The 22,226-nt window shown below is 43.1% G+C and overlaps 1 pseudogene; it reads right to left on the bottom strand.

Moving 5' to 3' along the window:
* Positions 1 to 322: 322 nt before the first annotated feature.
* Positions 323 to 1,501, bottom strand: LOC114702526 (annotated as a pseudogene).
* Between the last annotated feature and the right edge of the window lie 20,725 nt (positions 1,502 to 22,226).

The following is a 22,226-nucleotide window of genomic DNA, read 5'->3' as shown; positions in this document are numbered from 1 at the left end:
AGAACACGACCCCACCCACCCACCCACATATGCACACACGTAATAATTTTTTTGACTTTTTTTAAAATACAGCATATATTTTACAAGTTTGAACTAATACATTCTCATATTACAAAGAGCAGTTAAGAGGAAGAACCTCCCTTTTCACATTTGAATCATCCAAACACAAACAGAACTCTACATTTTAAAAACTATCATTTGGATAACAACAAAAAGAAGCAAAACATTTTTTTTTCCTTTTATACAGGTGGACATTGAAGTGGACCTAATTCGCTTTTCTTTTTAGAAAGTTTCCGAAGACAAAAAGCAGCTTAAAATCTAACTATGAATAAAAATGTGGCTTACTAAACTTCTTGCCTCTAGCACCATTCTCTCTTATTCTGTGTTTTGATGCAGGTTCTTCTCGGTCTCTTCCGTCTCCGGCTCTTTTCATTGGTCCTGAACCACGTCAATCATCACCATCACCGACTCTTATCCTCTCCTGAAGCTGTTCTCTTCCTTTGGGTGTCCCAGCACAGGCAGCTCTGTTTCCCTTCCTTTAAACCTGAGGCCTCCTGTTGACTTCCATTTGTTTAGGGATTCCTGCTGATCCTCCAAGGGTTTTTTTTTCCATTGCTTCTTTTTCCATATACCCTTCTAGCACTTTCCAAGTCACCTTTTTGTTCCTTGACTGTAGGTTAACCCTTACTTGCGCTTCCAGCTTTCTCAAGTGCTTCCTTAGCTTTTTCTTTAAAGAAAATTATTCCCTCTCTTGCTCCTCTGGCCAAGTCAATCCATTTTATTTCACCGTGATTTGAGAAAAGGATGTGTAAATCTTCTCTACAGGCCTGGTCTTCCAAGTCACCCGAAAACTTAAGTAAGCATCTTGTTTGGGTACTTCCTGACCCGTGTCTCCCTTCATGTTCTTGTTTTGCTTTTTTTTTTTTTTGGTGTTTTGTTTTGTTTTGTTTGCACAGTAATCTTTCTTAAAGAGTGTTAGCAGGCTTCTGTCTTTGTACTTCTGGCCAAGGGTCTCCACAAACTTCTTTGCAGACTGAATACTATTAAACACAGCAAATATTAACCCCTTCAATGTTCTGGGCAATGTTCTTCACATCTGAATATTCAGTATTTGACCTTTATTATCAACAGTTGCATCAGTTGGGAAGCCTTTAATATAAACAGATCTGTTTTCCACATCATTCTTGTACTCCTCTGTCACTTTAGGAGGGGGTCTTCTTGGAGATCTTCTGATTTTACTTTTGTCTGCACTCACTTCCATGAGTTTTGCCTTAGATTTGCTCAGTGCTTGGGCAATTACATTGACGTCTGCTGTCAGCTGGCTTAGCCTGTTGAATTTTATCATTATGTCCAAAGATACCCAGCCTTCATCCAATTTGATCTGTTCCTTTAAAAACTTGTCTTGTGGCAAATTGAAGTCTCCAAAATAATGCCCAATTTGATGACAGATTTTGGCCTCCAGAGCAGCCTTTTTTTTTTCATTATGTCCATTTTCAGCCATTGTGGCTATCTGTAAAATTTCTCACACTCAAAGATTCTGATCCCACAGTCACCACAGCTTCAAGAACAAAGACATGGAAGTGCCTCTACTTCCGAGCGCCCACGGGCCAGCCAAACACTCTTAAAGGTGGGGACTTTAAAGGTCCAGGTTTACCTTCTCTCACTTGCCTGAAGCTGTCATAAAATTCAAGTGTGATGGATGGCTATGGTGTCCTAAGCAGGGAGAAAGTAGAAGGCATAGAATGAGGAAATAGGAATTAGAGAAGACCTGTCTGAAAGGACTGGGTTCTTTGGGGGAGTGTATGTGTGGGGGGAATCAGGGACTTGTTGGGTACACGATACAGCCCTAGATGGCCTGTAACTTGCTGAGTCGTCCAGGCTGGTCTCAGACTTGCCTCAACTGCCTGCTTCTGCCTCCTCCGTGCCAGGATTGCACACTCCACCCCTGGAAAGCCTTTTGATGAAAGAACAAAGCAGTTAGTAAGGTGGCCTCAGCTGTGAAAGTTTTCTCCGTCTCAGTTTCCTTGTGTGTAAAATGAAGGCAATAGTCGTGCTAACTTCCGAAGGTGTTAGTGAGGAATGCTTGTAACTGCTACAAATCACTGAGTCCTAGACTCAGCAAGTGGAAAGAGCCAGATTAGTTACTAAGCGCTCCCAGGCCTGGAGCGAGCACACTGTGCACAGCAAGAGTGGGTCCAGATTCAAAGGACATAATGTGATGTGGGAGAATATTTCCAAATTAAGTCGACAGTAACTGGAATCCTGACAAAGTGTCAGAAAAATCCAAAGCATGGAAAGCAGTGACTGCTTTGCCCAAGAAAACCCTAGGCCCTGAGCGCTAAGTGGGCCAGGCAGGAAGCGAAGTGGTTTGTTCGTGATATCTGTGAGTTATTTTAGTCCTAATTTGCAGATGAGGAAATGATGCATAATGCTGACCTCTGCCTTCCAGAAGATGGTTCACTGGGAGTCCATGTTCTCAGTGCTTCTGAAGCAACTGGTCAGTGGTGCAAAGAAGTCGAGTCGTTCACCCTTTTTATTATCCCTGCTGTAAGGCATGTACCAAGCAAGCAAAAAGGCCGTTACCACACCAGAGGCCTTTCCTCCAACCACAGAAGCGCAGTTCCCTTTGCTGGGCTGTTTCTCTCCTGGCTGTCTGAAGTGGCTGCTCCAAGGCTGGCGCTCAACATTCCATTTCTTCTCTGCATTGCTTCCCGTTGCTTCTTGCAAGTCCCCCTCCAAGGGGTCTCTCCCTCAACAGGAAGCATGCAAAGAGCGTTTGCACAGGACAGTCAACATCAAATCAGGATTTCGTTCTAGCCCTGTTTTAGCTCTTGGTTCTGGTTGGGCTTCCAGTTCATTCACAAACACTGCTTGGCCCGGACTGTGGCCCTACTTACCTCTGATCACAGCTTCTAGAAAAAGCCAGGTTTGTTTGCAATTCAAACAAGCACACTCTGCCACAGCATCCTTTATCCCATCTGTCACTCTACATCCTCATCCTGTCACCACTGAAGGTCCCGGCATCAACACTAACCTGTGACTTTTCCCAGTCTGGAAAAATCGTGACTGACCTCCCTTTGACCAAAGTTCTCACCCTGCAGTTCTGCTCCAAGGACATCCCTTTCTTTCTTATTTTCTCATGTGTTGGAGGCCACCCTGCCTTGATCTAAACTGTGGCAACAGCTTCATGTCCTGAATCTCTTCTCTGGAACATTCCACATGGAGGCTCTAGAACATCAAATCAGTTGCTTCCCTCAGTTCCTGTGAATCAGAGCTCAGCTCTCCACGATTCAAGGCATTGCATTAAGTGCTGTCTCCTCTCCTCCCTAACTCTTTCCTCCAGATGTGACAGTGTCCTTAGCAAGTCTGCAGGCTTCTGCTCACCATGTGCTTCACAGATGGCTGGTCTGGAAGGTCCTCCTTATGTCCTCTTACCTTTCCTAATGTAAAGAAACCTAGTACATCACACTATCCTTGAGGACAGTGTGTTGTTGAGGTGTTTCTCTCTCTCTCTCTCTCTCTCTCTCTCTCTCTCTCTCTCTCTCTCTCTCCCTCCCTCCCTCCCTCTCTCCCTCCCTCCCTCTCTCCCTCTCTCTCTCTCTCTCTCTTTCTGAGTGTGTGTGAAACCCCATGCATTTCACCTTTCCAAGGAGCTTATAGATTCTAGCTATAGCAATCACACATTTTGGGGCTGGAGAGATGGCTCAGTGGTTAAGAGCTCTGGCTGCTCTTCCAGAGGTCCTGAGTTCAATTCCCAACAACCACATGGTAGCTCACAACCATCTGTAGTGAGATCTGGTGCCCTCTTCTGGCCTGCATACAGGCAGACAGAATACTGTATACATACATACATACATACATACATACATACATACATACATACATACATAAATCTTTAAAAAGAAAGAAAGAAAAAAAGAAAACCATACATTTCAGTGTGATTCATATTCCACCTGCACTTGGATCATCTGGAATGCTTCATGAAAATACAAGTTATTCCCCCATTCTCATGTATTAGAATTTCGATGGTAAACACAAAGAGTATACACTTCTAGTGGACTACTCATGGTTCTTAAACATAAAGACTTGCTGTGGTTCATACACATACAGACTTGGGGACTCAGTACATAGGAGCAGAATGATAGGTTTTTTTGGCGGGGGGGGGGAGGGGGTTGTTTTATTGTTGGTTTTTTCTTTTTCTTTTCTTTTTTCTTTTTTTTTTTTTTGGTTTTTTGAGACAGGGTTTCTCTGTGTAGCTTTGTGCCTTTCCTGGAACACACTCTGTAGCCCAGGCTAGCCTCAAACTCATATAGATCTGCCTGGCTCTGCCTCCCGAGTGCTGGGAATAAAGGCGTGTGCCACCACTACCCAGCTAGAATAGTAGTATTTTATAATACTACAGTTGCCTCTGGTTCTGCAATTCTGTAGTTGGCACAGAGAAGATGATCGCTAGTTGCTTCTTGGATTAAGAGATGAAGAAACATAACTTTAAGCAGAAATCCCGTCATGGGGAATCTTTCCTACTTTATGGAAGTATTTGCAGTTTTTGCTAAATGTGTGTGTCACCAACTTCAATTACTACAGTGCACACTCACTTCTTGCATTAAAGTCCAAGAGTTCAAGTCCTTGCCTCTCTTCTGCATTGCACTTTTTTCCTGATAAAACATAATTTTAATTTACCTTGCTTGTGATAAAATTAAAAACTCCTTTATTCCAGCTTAGACCTCTTCCTTTATGTAAGCTAGAAAACTTCCAGTTATAATCAGAAAATAATGCTAAAATGATATTATAAGCCCAGTAAATACTGTTATGGGGCTATACATCTTTAGTATCCTAAGCTACTGATGATTTCACAAACATTTATTGCCCTTGCACATTCAGATATCGGGAATATTAATATTTTGACTTTTTTTTCTTCAGTGTTGGGATCAAACCCAGGGTCTTATACATACTCTTTCTAGCACTGAGTGACAGCCCAAATATTTTTACTTTCTCATTCAGTTATATTCGGAGGCCCCTTTTGTTCAGTAATCTTGGCTCATGTAAGGCTGAGTGGCTCTTAGATACTTGGTATAAGCTTCAGTTGGCACAACTTGTCAATGCCCAAGCTTCCCCCAGACTCTGTCTGACATGTCACCTGGCTCTCTTTGCTAACTTATTTAACTTTGGACATGTGAAAAGAGAAATGGAGCAAAAATGATAGACAATACTTGAAGTTTTAAATGAATGATTGCTTTTCATGTTTTCAATGACCTTGTGTGGCAGACACGTTTTCTTCCTGTGTTTCAGAGGTACCACTGAGGCTGACACCTAAGAAGTAGCAGGGCCAAGACTTAAAGTAACCATTATTTGTTGTGGTGGAACTGGGACCATGGATGCCCAGAGCTAACTTTGGGTTGTTGTTAGCAAGAAGAAGAGAAATGTCTTCATGTTGCTATTTAACAATCAGTTTTAAAAAATTAGACATAAGCAAAGGTGAGGAACTGAGGAAGTCCTAGATGTGTGAGATCCTGGGTGAATGTGTGTTGCTGACATGGTCACAGCCATACCAAGGACTCCAAGGCCTCGGACCCATGAAGAAATAACACAGCTTTCCTCTGGTCCATATGTTGATAGTATCTGCAGAAAATGTCCACCATAGCTTTCTTCCCTGGTTATTTCCGGCCTGAATTTCTCCCCTACATAGCCTGCTCCTACTGACTTTGGCTAAACCCATCTCCTTGATCCAGCTCTATACCGGAAAACCTACCTTCCTTGTTTGTGCATAATAATCCCGCCTCCTTGTTCAGCTGTATGCAATAGCTCCCCCTCTTTATTAACTCTATATAATAAGCACACTGAGCTTCCCTGGTGCTTCAGCTGCTGCCGTTTCTCTATCTGAGAGTCCTAGTCCACCGAGCCCAGCACTTCTATGTGCATCTGTCTGTCTGTCGTTTTTTTTTTTTCTTTCTCTCAAAGCCCCCAGTCAGGTCGGTCCCTGAAGCCATGCACGGACTCAGCATGCAGGCTTCCTGATAATGCTACTGTGATCCTTGGTGGATTTAATGCATATATGATAAGCTACTCACAGTGTGTCTGCCTGCGAGTGTCCTGGCTTCCAGTTCTCAGCACTCAAGAACTGCCAAGGGGGCCCTAGCCTCTCCTTGCTGCCGCCATCTCTAACCCAGCAGGCACAGATGAGATGCGCCTGAAAGAGGAACTGAACAGAAAGCTTTGCCCTTACCAGCACTGGGATGAGCAACCTGTTTTTATCTCTGTTGGAATGAAATCTTTAAAAGGAAATGTAAATAAATAAATCAGATAACATGAGGGCTGCTTTCCTGAATCTAAGATAAGGGAGGAACTGTTTCCCTAAACTCTTCGAGAATACTTAAACCTCTGTGGCCAGAACTGAAGGCTTAGCAGAGGTGACATCATGACTGCTATTTCCTTGGTGGAGAGTGAAAATGGACGTCTCGCTGGTGGTTAAAATGGCACAGCAAAGCTGTTGTGGGTTGGTTTAGATGTGGTAATCCTCTGCGAAGCTTGTGTGTGTAATTATATTTGGCTGAAGTCAGAATTTAAGCCAATCTCCTTTAAAAGGAGGGAAATGTGCCACATTAATTAATTAGAGTTTTCACTGACACACTCTCAATAACTCAGCCTGACTACTAGTCTCCATGAAAACCTTGTGAGTTTACTACAGCAATCAAACCACGCTGGAATTTCAGGTGTCTTGCGTGCGTTAGTAGTTAGTCTCAGCCTCGCTCCTCGTTGGCGGCGGCGGCGGCGGTGGCGGCGGCGGCGGCGGCGGCAGCGGCTCTCATGGTGCTTTTTATAGAATGACAGGTGGGTTTCTATTCTTTTCTTTGTCTTTTTACCTTATTTATTTTGGGGTGGGGTGTGGCAAGAATTCTGGAATCCCAAGGTGGCCTCAGATTTGCTAGAGTGCCAAGGACAGTCTTGAACTTCTGATCCTCCTGCCTCCAACACACAAGTGCTGGCATTACAGGAACCTGCCAACATGTCCGGCCTAACTGACAGTTTGTAATTGGACTTTTTCATTGGGTCCATTGACTCCCCAATAATGACATGGAGACTTATTATTAAATGTGAAAGGTTGACCAATAGCTTAGGCTTGTATCTAACTAGCTCTTATAACTTAAATTAAATCCATATATTTTAATCTATGTTCTTTTATGGGGCTCAGTTACCTTTACTTGTAATGTCCATGCTGCTTGCTCTGTTGTAGATGAATTTCTAAATGGTCTTATTAAAATAAAAAACACAGAGCCAGAAATTTGGGTTAAAGCCTTAGAGAGATCAGAGAAAGTCACCAGCCAACCTTACTTCACCAACTCTGCAGCTTCCAAATGCGAGTTCCTTCCTGTCTATCCACACCTCTATTGTGTTGCTGTTCTGCCCTCTCATTGGCTATCTTAGATCAGCTACCTCACTTCCTCTTCCTACATAACTCTGTCACTTTCTGTCTGTTTGCACAGACCACCAGAGCTCTATGGTTGGTACTGGGATTAAAGGAGTGTGTCACCATGCTTGGCTCTATTCCCTAGTGTGGCCTTGAACACACAGAGATCCTGCCTGCTAAGTGAGATGATTAAGGGCCTGTGCTGCCTGACTTCTTGTTTACTTAAAATGGTTTGCTCTTCCCTCTGATCTCCAGGCAAGCTTTATTTATTAAAGCACAATTAAAATATCACCACGCTCTGTGTCCCTGGTGTCTCTCCTTTCTTCTTCCCAGTGTCTTCTCTGCCCCTCAAATCCTGCCCAGCTGTTGGCCATTTAGCTTTTTATTAAACCAAGCCAAGTGACATATCTTCACAGTGTACAAAAATATTATTCCACAACAACAGTTTACATTTTTTTATGTATACAGTTTTTTTTTTTCTGGATGTATGTCTATATAGCACATGTGTGTCTGGTTCCTGAAGAGCCCAGGAGAGGGAGTCTGATCTCCTGGGACAATCGAAAACCACTATGTGAGTGCTGAGAATCAAACCAGAGTCCTCTGGAAGAGCAGCCAGTGCTCTTAAACACTAAGTCATCTCTCCACACTGAAAATGGCAGTTTTTACAAAAGCACAGAATTTATCTTTTAACAGGGGAACTCAACAGAACTCTAATTAGTGGCAAACCTGCTTTATTTGATGCTAGTATCTGTTCAGGCTTTAGAGAGGCTGTGCCAAACTGTAAACCGGAGTGTGCCTTCTCCGCACACCCCACGACTGTTACTTCTCTAGTTTCTTCATTTCCTTGTGCTTTCAGAGATTCAAAAGGAACCGATACCTTCTAAGACCTTTCCTTAATAGTGCTTCCTAGTTATGATTCTTTTCTTCTGGGTATAAATATGCTCCCTCCTAATACTACTACAATGCTAGAGTATGTGTTGTTCCTAATGAAGGTATAGTTCTTGAAACAACCACCACTAAAGATGATCTGTTTTGGGGCTGATGCCACTTAAGCCATGAGCACCAATTGCTGATTGTGCCTCAGGCACACTGGAAGCTGAGCCCCTATTTTCAGAAGCCCGAAGAAGCAGCAGACTTGTAAATTAAGTGCTATGACACAGTGTGCTGCTACATCAGACACCAGACAAAGAGAATATGCAACCCCCAAAAAGGGGCAAGTGTGTCCCATAGGAGATGCCACTTAAACTGAATTTTGAGGACTGCTTAGAAAAGCCCTGTCTCTTGGCTAGGATTCAGAATCACAGGTCCAATCTCCACTGGGTAAAAAGAGCTTGCTTGTGTTAATTGTAGTGGGAAATGGAGACACCGACCCTATTACAGAATCAATAACTTAGAATGGAGCTATGGTTTCACAGCTCCATGTGGTAGAACACTATGCAGTCGCATACAAAAATCATGTCTTCTGCCCACTGACTGAGTCCTTTTATGTTTCAACAGTGCTCCATGGGCTAGGAAAATGGAACCAAACAGAAGAGATGTAAGTGCTCAATAAAGTGAAGCATAAGATAAGTAAGAGATTAACACTAAATACTTGAAAAAATATCATATGAAAAAAAGCTAGTCATAAGACAGCATATGTCCTATGGACGGCATATGGAGAGATGGCCCAGGGGTCAAGAAAAAGCTTGTTGCTCTTCCAGAGGTCGAGAGTTGAGACTCACAACCACCTGCAACTCCAGCCCTAGGAGATCCAATGCCCTTTCATGGCCTCCACAGGCATTGCATGCACATGGTGTATAGACACATACATGTAGGCAGAATATCCATACATATGAAGTAAAAATAAAAGTGAAAATAATTTTTTAAAAAATACAATGATGCTATATAATATCCCCTATCAGGAGGCTCACAACTGCCTGTAACTCCAGCCACAGAAGATCTGAAGCCCTCTTCTAGCCTTCTGGGGCACCTGCACACAGGTGTCTGTCTGTCTGTCTGTCTGTCTGTGTGTGTGTGTGTGTGTGTGCGTGCGTGTGAGTGAGTGAGAGAGAGAGAGAGAGAGAGAGAGAGAGAGAGAGAGAGAAGCATACTTAGACATAAAAACAAGAAAAGAAGAGCATATATAACATGATCCAAAATTTGCTGCAAAGGATTATCCTCTTCATTGGCTTCTGCTACATAAAAAACCAGCTCAAACCGTTTTAACACCACAGTTTATTTGCCTTGGACTTTAATGGGTTTGCAGTTGGGGCTGGGCTGAGCTGGTGGTTTTTCTAGTCTCCCTTGGGTTCACTCATATGTCTGTCTTTAGCTGCCACTCACTGGGGCAGCTCTGCTCCGGAGAGCTTGCTGAGTGTTGCCTGATGTGAGCAGAGCAACAGGGTCACATGTCTCTCATCACTCAGCATCCTAGCAATGGGCTTGTTCACGTGTAAACACTATAGTGGAAGAGTGTCAGGGGGAGATAAGACAAATTCCTTTTCAAATACAAAATATAGCTTCTTGAGATGGTTAATGCCTTCCCTAAGCCTGAAACATGAGATCTTCCATGCTGAGTCTTGCGGATGGTTCACCAGAAGTGTATGTTTGTGCAATGCCCTATGAAAAGTGGGGTAAATCAATGCAACCATGAGTGGTGGTATACACCTGTCATTCATTCCAGCACTCAGAGGCTGAAGTAAGATGATCACCAGCCTGTGGTGGTATTGTGTCCCCCAAAATATTGTGCACCCTAATAAACTTATCTGGGGTCAGAGAACAGAACAGAACAGCCACTAGATATAGAGGCCAGAAAATGGTGGTACACATGCCTTACTCCTAGCATTCCAGAGGCAGAGATCCGCCTGGATCTCTGTTGAGTTCAAGGCCACACTGGAAACAGCAAGGCATGATAACAAGAGCCTTTAATCCCAGAAAGTGATGTCAGAAAGCAGAAAGGTATATAAGGTGTGAAAACCAGGAACTAGCTTGGTTAAGCTTTCAGGCTTTCAAGAAGCAGTTCAGCTGAGATTCATTCAGGTGAGGACTCAGAGGCTTCCAGCCTGAGGAAACAGGATCAGCTGAGGAATTGGCAAGGTGAGGTAGCTGTGGCTTGTTCTGCTTCTCTGATCTTCCAGTGCTGACCCCAGCACCTGGCTCCAGGTTTGTTTTTATTAATAAGACCTTCTAACATTTCATGCTACACCAGCCTGAGGGGTGAGGTGTTATAGTTTTCTTGTCTGCCCACACACCATTGAGCCATTGGACTTCACTTGCAGACATGTCAATCAAGCACAAGGCCTTTGAAGCTGGCTCTGCACACAGATGATAAACCTGTACTGAGGATCCACACATTGAATTACTATATTTCATGTATTTATGATTTACCACCCTTGCACCTTCCTTGTATTTTTATGATATTTGATCATAATCTTTCCTCAAAAAGTACAATGATGTGGAACTGGAGAGATGGCTCAGAGGTTAAGAGCATGGGTTGCTCTTCTAGAGGAACCCAAGCTCTATTCCCAGCATTCATGTGAAGACTCACAACCACCTGCAACTCCAGCCCTAGGAGATCCAATGTCCTTTCATGGCCTCCACTGCATTGCATGCACATACGTGTAGGCAGAATATCCATACATATGAAATAATAAAAGTGAAAATAATTTTTTCAAAAAAATACAATGATGTTATATAATTGTTGTTAGATTTTCTTTTACTCTAGCTCCACGTTGGAATGCCAAAATGTTGTTGGTTGTTTTTGCTCCTTTGGGGGGCCCACTACCCAGCTCCCATAAATCACATGCAGAAGCTTATTCTTAATTATAAATGCCTGGTCTTAGCTTGACTTCTTTCTTGCCAGATTTTCTTAACTTTAAGTTATCCCTGCTACCTTTTGCCTCTGGGCTTTTTTCTTTTCTTCTGTATATCTTACTTTCACTCTTACTCTGTCGCTGGCTGTGTGGTTAGGTGGCTGGCTCCTGATGCCCTCCTCCTTGATCCCTCTTGCTCTTCTGATTTTCCTTCCAGATTTCTCCTTCTATTTATTCTCTCTGCCTGCCAGCCCCACCTAGCCTTTCTCCTGCCTCACTATTGACCATTCAGCCCTTTACTAGAACATCAGGTGTTTTAGACAGGCAAAGTAATGCAGTTTCACAGAGTTAAACAAATGCAACATAAAAGAGTGCAACACATCTTTGCATCATTAAACAAATGTTTCAGAGCATTAACAAATGCAACACACCTTAAAATAATATTCTACAACAAATTGTCACACAAACCAGGAAGTTTTAATTACCATTATTTTTTATGTGTATAGATGTTTTGCTTGCGTGTGTGTGTGTGTGTGTGTGTGTGTGTGTGTGTGTGTGTGTGTGTGTACCATGTGAGTGAAGTGCCTGAGGAGGCTAGAAGAAGGTCCTGATACTCTGGAACTAGAGTTACAAATGGTTGTGAGCCACCATGTGGATGCTGGGAATCTGGAAGAACAGCCAGTGCTCTTAACTGCTAAGCCATCCCTCCATCCCATGTACCAGCAAATTTTGTTCAGCAGAAAAGAGAAATAAAATCAGCTACCATCTTTCCAGGACTCACAGTTTAACAAAGATGATATCAACAAGAATAAATATATAGCCAGGTGAGGTGGCGCACACTTTTAATCCCAGCACTCGGGAGGTGGAGGCAGGTGGATCTCTGTGAGTTTGAGGCCAGCCTGGTCTACAAAGCAAGTTCCAGGACAGGCACCAAGGCTACACAGAGAAACCCTGTCTCAAAAAAAACCAAAACCAAAAACAAAACCAAAAAGAATAAATATATAAAGTATATAAGACAATTGTTCAGGCTATTTTTTTTTTTTTTTTTTAGTTGACAAGATAGAGTCATGTGAGAGAAGGGAACCTCATCTGAAAAAATGCCTCCATAATATGGGCCTGTAGGCAAGGCTGTGGGGGGTTTGTTTGTTTGTTTGTTTGTTTGTTGTTTGTTTGAAACAGGATCATAATATTTGCTCTGGCTGCCCTGGAACTCACTCTGTAGACCAGGCTGGCCTGTAATTCACAGAGATCTGTGGGTGTTCCCTTTTTCCTTGAGCCTGTTGGCCACCAGTCCATGAGGACAAGGGGGAGAAATGATGACAGAGAGCTTTGTATGGCCTGTAAACATCATGGAGGTGGCTCTCCAGGAGACAGCTTCAGTGAGTCAGCTCAGCTTTACTCCGGAGTATAGAGAATATATAGGACTGGGAATGGTAGCTGGGGAATCACCTGATTTGCATTAAACAGCATCTTCCTATCATAAAGCTCCTGGTACAAGTCTTAGTTATCATATGGGAAAGCATGATCCTATGATAGAGTTCCTAGCACAATGTCTAATTACCATATGCACAGCAGGGGGAAAGCTTCTTCGGGGAACTGTGTCCAGGGTCATGATAGAGATAAGTCAGGCATCTAGGCCTAGAGACAGTCTCCAAATAAGGTCAGGTAGAGAACAGGGTGCTGTTCTTGACTCTGGGAGGAGGGAGTTGTCCATGTTGCCAAGCTTGGAGAGAGCTGCCAGGCCATGGTAGATGGACGGCAACCTCTGACCAGCAAGGCCTCCCAGTAGAGATCTGGCCACCTCTGTCTCCTAGTGCCCACCTCTGTCTCCTCATTAAATACATGAACATGCCCAAGTGGGGCATTTTCTTGATTAATGATGGGTGTGGAGGGCCCAGCCCACTGTGAGGGGGGAGGGTAGTGCCTCTAGGCTGGTGATCCTGGGTGCTATAAGGAAGCAGGCTAAGCAAGTCTGAGGAGCAAGCCAGTAAGCAGCATTCCTACATGGCCTCTGCCTCAGTGACTGCTTCCAGCTTCTGCCTTGAGTTCCTGCCTTGGCTTCCTTCAATGATAGACTGTGAGGTGCTTTGGTCATGGTATTTCATCACAGCAACAGAAACTCTTACTAAGATAACAATAGAATGCTGGGCTTGGTGGTGCACACCTTTAATCCCAGCACTGTAGAGGCAGAGGTAGGTGGATCTATGTGAGTTTGAGGCCAGCCTGGTCTACAAAGTAAGTTCTGGGACAACCAAGGGCAGTTACATAGAGAAACCCTGTCTCAAAAAAAAAAAAAAAAAAAAAAAACAAAAAAGAAAAAGAAAAAAAAAGTACAATAGTAAACATAACCTCTCCATAAATTAACCAATTAAACCATTTGATCTCTGAAAGGTGAAGTCAGTTTTTATATTGTAGAGAATGAGCTAAGGTTGTGTAGCCAGGGAATGGGAACGGAAGGCAGTAATACCTAATACCACTGTATCACTTGGCTCCAAATGTGCAGAAGCCAGGTTTCAATCCCCAGTACAGGGGAAGTGGGCAAGATTGCCTAATTAGATGTCAAAGCTCAGAGTGGCCAGAGGTCACATCTTACCATCCATGTAACTCTCTGCAGTAGGAGAGACTTGTTAGTAAATCTTCTGCGCATGTATAATAACAAGAAACGCTTTGCTGTCTGTGCAGGCTTTGTGCGGTTGTCTGTTTATCTGTTTTTAAGTAGACTGTTTTATGGCAGTTCTAGGTTACAGCAAAAGTGATCAGAAAGTAGAGACAGTTCGCAAATACTCCCTGCCTCCACCACATATGATTATTGCTTCCTTGGGATTTTTCACAGCATTTGGAGGAAATAAATGTACCTTTAAATTTTATGGCTTACAACAAAGGAATCTTAAAGATCAAGACGATGTTTCCAAGTTTCTCTTAGTGGGGATCCACTTCAGAGAGTCAGTGACAGCTGTGTGCGGTGCATGCTTTATTTGTTAGTGTTTTCTTTGAACTAATTCACTGTTTTTGCTTTGATGTATCTATCTTACAAAGAAATTTTGTCTGTCCTGTAGGTATGAAGGCAATAAAAAAAACAGATTTAGAATCATTGCCATTAAAAATAAGTTTGCAGAAGAGATGGGGATACAGTTCAGTAGTAGAGGATTTGCCCTGTATGTCCAAGACCCTGGGTTCAATTCCGAGTTCGAAAAATTACATTGGGGCCAGGTGTCATGAGAGATGTCTGTAATGACAGCCTTGAGGAGGCTGAGGCAGAAGGATTGTCACTTGTTCAAGGCCAGGCTGTTCTAAATAGTGAGTTCCATGCCACATAAGAATGTGCAGTGAGACCCTGAAGTTTTCACACTTCTACTACCTCAGATAGATATGTAGACGTATGCCTGCTGTAGTTTGGAAATGTTTATTTATTTATTCTTCTTTCATATATTACATATCGACCACTGTTTCCTCTCCCTTCTCTTTTCCCAGCACTATCCCCTCATCCTCTCTTGCCCAGATCCACTACTTCCTTTCCCTTCAGAAAACGACAGGTCTCCGAAAGATATCAACCAAATATTGACATATCAAGTAATAATAAAACTAGGCACAACCCCTCATTTTAAGGCTGGATAAGACAACTCGATAGGAGGCAAAGGGTCCCAAGAGCAGACAAAAGAGTCACAGACAGCTCCTGTTCCTACTGTTAGTAGTCCCACAGGAACACCAAGCTGCACAACCATAAAATACTATGCCGAGTCAGTTCAGTCTCTGTGAGCCCTATGAGTCCTTGCTAGTTGCGTCTGTGGGCTTTTTTTCTTGTGGTGTCTTGGCACCTCTGGCTCCTACAGTCCTTGTTTGGAAATAATTTGTCTCAGCACTCTTGGCAGTTTCTCTACTACAATACTAGTGCTAGATGGTGTTCCCTCAGGTTGGATGTAGCTATTTTAAAGTCTTGTCCTAGATCAGACAGAACATCCATAGTGCCCAGTCCATACCTCCACTATTTGACATCTTTCAAGTTTTCTCACACTAATCATGTCACCTTATTTGTAGATGAAGCAACTTATCCTGGCACATTCTCTGTTGTTGTAAGAGAATACCTGAGATTGGCTGATTTATAAAAAAAAATAAATGGAGGTTTGGATCACAGTTACAAAGGCTGGGAAGTTCAAGGGCATGATATTACTGTGTTCTTGGCTTCTAGTGACAGAGTCATGCTGCATCTTAAAATGGCTGGAAAGCAGAAGTACAGCAGGCATTGGTGAAAACATCAGAAACTTGAGTTGTTTTTACAACATCCCAGTTTTGCTCTTTCAGAGATAGATTCAAGCCTCTAGGACTGGGAATTTATTCACTCCAGAGACAATTAACATAGCCCTTTAAGAATGCTCTTCTTGGGGTTGGGGATTTAGCTCAGTGGTAGAGTGCTTGCCTAGCAAGCACAAGGCCCTGGGTTCGGTCCTCAGCTTTGAAAAAAAAAAAAAAAATAATGCTCTTCATGGGGCTTTTGGGATGGCCAAGCAGGTAAAGGTGCTTGTTGCCAAGCCTAGTGCCCTAAATTCAATCCCTGGAACCAATGTGGTGGGAGAAGAAAACTAACTCCTCAAGTTGTCCTCTGACCTCCACATATGATGTATGCTCCAGTTTGTGCTCTCTTTCTCTCTCTCTCTCTCTCTCTCTCTCTCTCTCTCTCTCTCTCTCTCTCTCTCTCTCTCACACACACACACACACACACACACACACACACACACACACACGAGCGCACATGTAAAAAAGAAAAGTGTTCATGATCCAAAACTATTTCAAGTCCTGCCACCTTTTAACACTGTGGATCACATTCAACATGAGTTTTGGAGGGCACAAATCACATCCAAAAACACGGCTTAACTGGAAGCAAGGAATACAAGCTGCCCAAATTTATGTAGCATGAAGGAAAACCAAGACTTCCCTTGTCTAGAAGGACTCTCTGTTGTTTGCCACAGGACCTCCCCAACTTTGAGATAATCCAAAACTGCCCTGTGCTGCTTAATGATAGGGATACAGGACTGAGAGATGGCTCAGTGGTTACGAGCACTGATTGCTCTTCAAGATGACTTAAGTTGGATTCCCAGTACCCACTCACTGTCTGTAAATCCAGCCCAGAGTATCCAACACCCTTTCCTGCCCCAGGGTGCCAGGTTCCAGGCATGCACTTATGCACAAATAGATACACAGGCGAAAAACATACACATAAAGAAAATAATAAAACTTTTTTAATGATGAGGATAGATTCTGAGTACTGCATCAAGAAATTATTTCATCAAGGAATGCACCACCTGCGGGGCTACAACGGGTACTCGACCACCCTAAGGAGGGAATGTAGGGACAGGATATACAAAGGAAATACACCAAGTCTAGATTCTGATCAAGGTTCAACTTTATTTTCTCCAGAAGGATTTATATAGTTCCTGCAGGGTGGGGGGAGCAAGAAGCTGTCATCTGCATAAGGTGGGGCAAGCTAACAGGATGTTTGTATAGGATGTTTACAGGGTGAAAGCGTCAAGGGCTCTGACTCAATGTCCTGTTGCTAGGCAACCTGACTGTAAGATTATCTAGTTCCCTGTCTTATTGGGGGTCTGTATTTTTCCACTAACTAGAGATTCTGTCCTTGTCCCTGACAAAGGAACAACGTAGATCTTATTTGTATACAATAGGATGGTTAGGAGGTCATCAGATCAAACATACAGACTGTCTCTGAACAAATTATGTTGTCTATCACAGGGCTATAATAGTTCATAGACATTAAAGTGAACAAAAAAATTACAAGTTAGAGTTAGAATTATCTTTTGCAAATGAGCATCAACATGTAAAAGCCTTATATACCACTTTCAATGAATAGCAAGGGTATAAGTTAGTCTTTCCCAAAGAATCAGAATTGGGAGTGTCTACAGCTACAACCCTGAGAAAGCTCTTCAAAGCTGATCTTTGTGTGTGTGGTATGTGTACATGTTTGTGTTAATACACATGTAGGTGTGGGTGCGTGCATGCAGAGGCCAGGTATCATCCTCAGACACTCTCTGACTTGCTTTTTGAGACAGGATTTTGTCATTGAACCCAAAGCTCACTGATTCAGCTAGGCTGACTGGCCATTAATCTCCAAGTATCTGCCTACTTCTGCTTTTCCAATGTTGGGATTACAAATGCCAAATGCACACAGCTGTATCTGTCTTTTTTTTTTTTTTTTTTTTAGCTTGGATACAAGAGATCTGAACTCAGGTCCTCATGTTTGCATGACAAGCACTTTATCAGCTGAGCCATTCCCCCACTCCCAGGCATTGATCTTTTTAAAACTCTTTCTAACACTTGTCTATGTAAGTAAATTTGTTGCAACTCTGTGGGTTTGGTCTGGGTTTTGGCACCAAAATGTGAGTTTTGCAACTCTGGGGAAAGGTACCCTGACTACTTGGGGAGTCAGGCAACACCTTGTGCTTTTTAGGACAGCTCTGACAGCTGGAGCTGCAAAGAGACAGCTCAGCTCTAGATGCCAAAGTATCCTGGACACCTTGAGCTGCTCAAGCTCAGCCCTGGAGGTATTCTGGACACCTGGAGCTGCTTAGGACAGCTCTGACGGCTGGAGCTGCAAACAGACAGCTCAACCCTGGAATGAAAGTTTTTCTGACTGTTTGGGAGAGTCAGGCCTGGAATTGCTTCAGCAGGGATGGGTATCCTGACTGTTTGGGAGAGTCAGGCTATACCTGGTGTGATGGGGGATTGTCTCCCTGCAGGATATAGCAATCTTGCTCTTCTCCTGGAGAGCTGCTACAGCTGAGCTTTGCCCACTTTAGGGGGCTTCTTAGCAGAGCTCTGCTTCTCTGGCCCAAGATGTTGCTTCTTTTGCTTCACTCTGCAAAAAAGGAAACCACTGCAGAAATGTAGTGTTCTCTGCCAGAGAAAAGTGTTACTTTTTCAGTGCTTGTTTGCTCTGTCCACTGAGGGATGTCTCAGCAAGGACCTTCTGTTCAGCTCCTCATTGCTCTGTCCACTGAGGGATGTCTCAGCAAGGATCTTTTCTATGCCAGTGAATGAAGATCTTCACACCCAAAACTCTTTTGAGAAAGATTTATTTGGGAAGGAGGAGTCCAGGAGAGTAGCTGCCTCTACCAGAGTGGAGAGAACAACCTACAACTGACCAGGCAGGGCAGTTTATATAGGATGTCTTGGGGACAGAGTCAACCAGTGATAGGTTAATTTTTTTCCTGCCCAGGGTTGTAGTGAGCTGAAGAAATGTTAGCTCATATTCGACTGCCATCCATGTAATGTGCTATGTTGGCCAAATTTTACAATTTCTAAAGGGATATGAAGACAATACATGTATAAATGCTCTATGTAAAATGCATGATGCACCTGTGATCATCACCAGACTTGGAGTATGAGAAATCATGAACATAGTCTATGTTTCATGGAAAACTGAAATAAGAACTTAAAGCATTATGAGGGGCAAAAAGAGAACATTCATAATAAAACATGATCTTGGACTGAAGGAACAACCCCCCACCAACCCCAAACCTCAGGAAAGGAACTCTTCCTTCATACTGATAAAGCTAAAGTAGGTAATAGAACCAGAATTTTCTTCCAGAGAATTAAAGTTTCCATCTGTTGTCAGTGATGCTAAAGTAGAATTAAAAAAAAAAAAAAGACAGAATCAGAATTTATAAAGCAGTTCCCACCTACCTGGTCAGCATTAGGCAACCAGCATTGTGACATCCAGCACGTACGTCATGATGCTATGGGCAACTTGTTTAAAACCAGTTTTTCTAGCTCATATTTCAAAAGTGGAAATTAGTTCTGGCCAAATAGTGCTTCTAGAAGAAGAGGAAAATGGCACCTTGCACTCTTCTTCCACCTCTCCCTTCCTCACTTTGATCCTTGGCTTGTGACTTAAGGAGCTTTGTGCCACCACTTCTTCCTGATGTGTGACCCTTGCCACAGACCCAAAACAATGGGGTCAACTGATTATGTATTGGAACCTTCAAAATGGTGACCCAGGGCTGGGGAGATAACTTATCCGGTACACTTGCTGTGCAAGTCTGATGACCTGAGTTTGTGTCCCCAAAACCCATTAGAAACCTGACATGCTGAGGTCTATGTCTGTAACCCCAGAACTTCTATGGTGAGATGGAACATGGAGCCAGGAGAGCCCTCTGGAAGGTCTCAGGCCTTGTCAGCCCAGTGACTGCAGAGCACCATCAAACAGATCCTACTTCTGACAAGTGGAAATCAAGGAATGACACCAAAGTTGTCTCTGAGTGGCAGAGAAGTGACTCTCACAACACTCACAACATACACATGTACACAGGTGCCTATGGTAAAGAGAGGCATGCTTCTCTTGGCACTGATCTTAAAGGAACAAGAACCCAGCTTGTACCCTTGATGTGGTATGTACTCTAGGATTTTCTTTTTTAAAAATGTAATGTAATTTTTGACAAATCCATGCCTGAGTACTGTATTAACATTATTCCCACCCCTCTCTTTCCTCTGCAGCTTCTCTTGTACCACCCTGGCAACTCCTTTCAAATTCAGGACCTCTTCTTCTTTAATTATTATTACACGCGCACACACACACACACACACACACACACACACACAGAGAGAGAGAGAGAGAGAGAGAGAGAGAGAGAGAGAGAGAGAGAGAGAGAGAGAAATACAGACTGTTAAATCCATTTACTGTTGTTCATGTTTGTTTGTCTATTGGCTAAGGGATTGGGTAACCTCTCAGTGGGCTTGTCCCTGGTAAAGACTGATTCTCCCTCTCTCAGAAGCCACTAATGGCCTGTAATTCTTCATCTAGGGCTGGGGCCTTGTGAGATTTCCCCCATCCGTGTTAACTTGTCAACAGGTGTGACCATCCTGCAGTTCTTGTTTAGGCAACTGTAGTTTAGAGATTTCATGGGTGCAGCTTCCCTGTCATATGTAGAAGGCACTATCTCATAGCAGATGTCCTGGTCCTCTGGCCCTCACAGTTTTTCTGCCTCCTCTTCCAAGATGTTTCCTGAGCCTTAGGTGTAAGGCTTGTGTTGTAGATGTATCAGTTGAGATGGATGGAGCCTATGTTGCCCAAGATGGTCTCAAACTCCTAGTCTCAACTTTATCCTCCAGCCTCAGCTTCCCAAGTGCTGGTACTACCAGCACATGCCATACTATGACGCTTCAAAGTCAATAGTTTTGACATTTAGTACTTTCTTGTCATTATTTAATGTATTAATTGATTTTCCTCCCTGAAAATATTCATTTCAGCCTCTTTGTATATGAAGAAATGAAAAATATTTTTTTCCTCTCTCAAAGGTCTTGTTTTCAGAAAGAAGCCACATAAATGTCAGCTGATGGATGGATTCTTAGTGCCTTAAATTTTTTAAACACAATCATAAGCTAAACAGTATATGAGAAAAAAAACAAAGGCAATTCTGAAAACTGGACTCTATTTGCCCGAGTTGTCAGATGTCATTGCCTTTCATAAAGATACTAAAAACAAAGAAAGTACTGGGAGAATGAATGAGCAGGGCGATTTTAATATACCATAAATTTATCTGAACAGTAATGAAATAAAATACTGCTGCTGTGTGTGTGTGTGTTATACAGGGAACACTGTGACACTAATTATCCAATTCTCTTTCAAACGACAGTTACCAAAGTTTGCCTTTTGATTTTGACCCTTTGCTAAGAGTTTGAACTATTTAAGAAAGGTTTTACTGACACCTTTGTTAAACAGTCCCTTTTACAGTCCCAAAGTATCTTTTTCTTATCATATAATTGAATTAATCAGTTTCATTGAGTGAACTCAATGTTTGCATTCCCTCATCCCAAATTCATAAGTTGAAATCCTAACCGCGTTGAGATGGCATTTGAAGAAGAAATAGATTATAAGGGTGTAGCCTCCTATACAGGACTAATTTTCCTGTGTTGGTTATTTTCTTTGTCACTGTGACAAAATACTTCACAGGAACAAGTGAAGGGAGGATGCTTTGTTTTGGTGGATGCTTGTCTTAGTCAGGGTTTCTATTGCTGTGAAGAGACACCATGACCATGGCAACTCTTATGAGGAAAACATTTAACTGGGGTGGCTTACACACAGTTTCAGAGGTTCAGTCCATTATCATCATGACAGGGAGCATGGCAGCATGCAGGCAGATGTAGTGCTGGAGTAGCAGCTAAGAGTCCTACTTCTTGCAAGCAACAGGAAGTTGACAGAGACACTGGGTAGTATCCTGAGCATAGGAAACCTCAAAGCCTGCCCCCACAGTGATACACTTCCTCCAACAAAGCCACACCTTCTAATAGTGCCACTCCCTGTGAGCCTATGGGGCAATTACATTCAAACTACCACAATGCCCTCAGAGAGATTCCAGCCCATCATATGGGAAAGGCACACAGGAGTAGGGAAGACATAGTTGCACTCAGGGAAGGAGCTGGTGGCAGTAGCTTATTCACATGGTGGCAGATTGAAAGCAGAGGGCAAGAGACGGGAGCAGTGCAAGTATAACTTCCAAGGACCTACTTCAGTCAGGTCCTACTTAGGGAAGGCTCCACAGCCTTTGAAATTCACAATCTTGGGACCGAGTATGCAAAAGAGGAGGCCATGGGGATTGTTCCAAACCTCAGAAGGCTGACTCACTTCTGCCATGTGAAGACAGAGTGTGTCACACCACACACAATGTGCCAGGACCTCGATCTCAGACTTAGGCACCTCCAGAACTGTGAGAAATAAGTGTTATTTAGTGATGGGGCTATGCTACTTTTGTTGCAGCAAACCAGACAAGCTAAGAAAACTATCATGTTCCTTTAGTCCCACAGGAATATTGAGTTCTGTGAGACGGAACTGTGTTCTGCTCATTGCTGCTTCCCCAGGACTTAGCACTCTCTGGCATAGTGGGGGTGCCTAGTGAACATTTGTTGGGTGAATCAGCCCTTGGACTCTTCCAGACCCAACTCTGGCAGCCACATGCCCTGCCATGGCTTGGCTGGTACCTTTCCTTTCAGAAAATACATAGTTCTCAACTCTGTGGCTTTGCCTA

The sequence above is a fragment of the Peromyscus leucopus genome, chromosome 4, assembly GCF_004664715.2.
Source record: "Peromyscus leucopus breed LL Stock chromosome 4, UCI_PerLeu_2.1, whole genome shotgun sequence".
In the NCBI taxonomy this organism is placed as follows: Eukaryota; Metazoa; Chordata; class Mammalia; order Rodentia; family Cricetidae; genus Peromyscus; species Peromyscus leucopus.
This window is presented reverse-complemented; position numbering and strand designations above follow the sequence as displayed.